Below are 3,591 nucleotides of genomic sequence, written 5' to 3' on the forward strand. Positions count from 1 at the left end.
CAACAATATCCTACCAAACGCTTAACAAGACTTTTCTAGGGTAAAGTTCCATTTTGTGTTGTGATTTAGCTAGTTTACCTGCGCTAAACCATCGTCTGCAGCGCTTAACATTTTTTATAAAATATCCATTTTTCATCCCCAGTCACTAACCTGTCCAAAAAAGGTGAGTTATCTTCACAAGAGTGCAGAGAAGTGCAAATATCCACTCTTGTTCTAAGATTGGCTTCTGTCAAATCATGGTGTTTTGGCACCTTTCCAAGCAGTTGCAGATGACAGTGAATTGTTGAATGGGTTGTTCTAGTTCTTCAACTGTTACAGCACAATCTTCCTCAAGTGCAGCCAACAGCAAGTCATCATTAAACTCAACAGAGCAACCTGAACATGGCACATCACTTAAGCTGTAGTCACCTGATCTGAACTTCTGAAACCACCTTCAACATTTTGTTTCATTGAGAGACTCCGCACCATAAACACCTTGAACGTTTCGTGTAGTTTCTGCTGCACTATTGCCTTTTTTAAACACATAAATCATTATATGCCTAATGTGTTACTCAGACACATCCATCTTCATAAGGGTTTATTTGATTAATGATCTGAAAAAGTGTAGCTGGGTTAGTTTCTTTTATTTGTCTGAACATTTTTACACACGTCCTACCACATATTTTAGTCATTAAAGCCTTCTACAAAGACAGAAATGATGATACACTTTCTGTATTAAATTTTCGGACATTACTTATGGGATGACCTGATATATCCTGGTATTAATAACCCTAAAGTACTTTTACTTATACTGCTCGTACATTGCTTGTAAGACTATGATTTGAAAATTTCATTACTACTTTAGAAGTAGTAACGTGGTTTGAAAGTCTGGTTGTTACACAAGAGTAGTAACGTGTTTACAAAATCTCATGATTAAATTAAAAAAGTAACATCTTCCTAAAACCTCACTGTCACTCTACAACTATGGCTGTCACTCTACAACTATGACTATGACTCTACAACAATGACCGTCACTCTACAACAATGGCTTAGCCAAAGATGGGCAAGGTCGAGCACGTACCCAGCCGATATCCAAGCGAACGATGATAAATTCTCGAAACATAAAAGAAATGAATCGCAAGATATTGTTATAGTATGGGTAAAGAAGAAGTGTGGGGGACGAAATGTTAATCATGTGATAGTGCGTAACCAAATATATTGTTTGTTTGGTTTTGAATTTCGCACAAAGCTACACGAGGGCTATCTGCGATAGCCGTCCCTAATTTAGCAGTGTAAAACTAGAGGGAAGGCAGCCAGTCATCACCACCTACTGCCAACTCTTAGGCTACTCTTTTAGCAATGAATAGTGGGATCAACCGTTACAAAATAACGCATCCACGGCTGAAGGAGCGAGCATATTTGGTGTAATGGGGATTCGAACCCTCGACCCTCAGATTACGAGTCGAGCGCCTTAACCAAATGGCTATGCCGAGCCAAACCAAGTGTATTACCTTCGTTGTAAGATTAAATGTTTTCCCTACAAATAACAACTATTGTATCCAGTTGTTTGTAAAATATTGTTGTTTCAGTTCAACCACATACAATGGTTGAAAAATATATATTTATTTGGTCAGGTTTTTGTAGACATACCTACAAAGGGACGGAATCAGTGTGCTGTGGAATATGACACGTAGTTCCCACGAGGCCAGTACGGGCCCATGTTGCATAGAGTAAAGAAAGAGTTGTTTATTCATTTCCGGAAAAGAAAGATGCTTAAGATACGTGAATAGTTTATTTAGACTGTATCTGTGGAAAATGTTGGTATTTTTATCTAAAAGCATTTCATTTGCCTAAATGACGCGCACGTGGAGTTCTCAAGCAGGGACCGGAGCTTCTAATGTAAGAGCTTATAGTCTTCCACAATAAAAAAAAAATCCTCAGTGTATATGGGATTGAAAATATGAAGAAAGAAGGGCTTAAACAAATGGTTAAGTCCGACTAAAAATCAGACCATACAAACCTACTTATTGGACCAGAATTTACATTCAGAACATGGAAATATAAACGTTGACGGCTTGTTTTGTTTAATTTTCATAGAACACGTAGCCTGAGGTAAGCTTATGTAAATCTGCTTATCTCGTTAGTCCTGACTCTCTGTTTTCATCCTCCAATAATATCTATATTTAATATATTTATCATGATTACTTTTTGCTTCTCTTCTTAAGACTGTTATTTTGTGTGTTTTTTGTGCATGGTTAATTTCCTGCAGTTCGATTTTTTGTTGTTGTTGTTTTTTTTAAATTCAGAATTTATGGTTTCTTAGAGTTCCGGAAATTTTTTTTTAGATTTCTGTTTTTAGTCATAGAACCGGAAAATTTATTAAGAAACGGTAAGGCTTAAATAATGTTGAGCTGTCTGATGGTGATTTAGGCCTAATACACTAATTTTTGTTAATTCTTAATTACCTCCTGTAATTTAAAGACAGCTTCGAGAATACTGTTTATATTTCGTGTTTATAACATTACCTTTACAATTGCTTTGTTTCTCTGAGCCACTTACTTAATTTTAAGCTCACTTAACTCAGTTTAGGCCATGACTTAAGTGGACAACTTGAGTCACTTTGAGTTCCTACAAAACTCGTCTCAGCTTGAGCCACAAAGTAACTTGAGTCACTAAACGACTTGATTCACTTTGAGTCACTAAATGTTTTGACACATTTTGAGTCACTATATGACTTGACTCATTTGACTCTTCCTAGAAGTTAAAGAAGATTGCGTTTAATATCGAACCAGTAGGTGGCGTAAGGGCTGTTGCAAATATTTACTATTAAAAAATTCATGATGTACTGAAAACAAGATGGACCTCACAAAAGCGCTCGGATTATAAGGGTTTCTATTTCAGTAATATTAAAGAATTATATTTACAAGTAAATTAATAAAAACAATTCCATTTTTTTATATATCTTATTATTCTTGTTATCGCTTAACAGCCTACAAACAAAAACAACGTTCCCAACAAATAAATTAAAACTGATGAAGAAAGAACGGAACAATTATTATATCTGTCATTACAGGATCAAATCTGTCCTGCCATCTAGCAACATGTTTTTTTATAATAGTTATTATGTTCACTGTTTTTTAAACGCTAGTTTGAATATACGATGTAGTTTCTTGCTTTATTTTCGACAAAGTTTTGTCATTTTAGCTTCATCGGGGTCTCTTTTTATACTATACAAGTTCCTTTTCATTTTCACCGTAAATACAATTCGAAAGGGAATCTGTGACGTAGGACCCTAATGCTTTCTTTGATTGGCTGCGCCCTCCTCTGTGGACTGGAGTTTCCTCTATTCAAGGCTCATCAACACAGTTGGAGTCAGTAAATGAAAAAAGTACATAAGGCCATAATATTACTCACACACTTAAATTAATATAGATTACTGTGTGGCGAGGTAACAACAAAGACCTTTGAAAAACGTTATTATTGTGTAAATAAAGATTCGCTGTGAACCACAAGAATTTGAGAATATATACAACAATATATTTTTTATATAATAACATTTTTTTTCTTCTAATATATTGTCTGTGTAAATAAGGCTTCACTGTAATGCACGTC

This window comes from Tachypleus tridentatus, chromosome 6 (genome assembly GCF_004210375.1).
Source record: "Tachypleus tridentatus isolate NWPU-2018 chromosome 6, ASM421037v1, whole genome shotgun sequence".
NCBI classification, from domain to species: domain Eukaryota; kingdom Metazoa; phylum Arthropoda; class Merostomata; order Xiphosura; family Limulidae; genus Tachypleus; species Tachypleus tridentatus.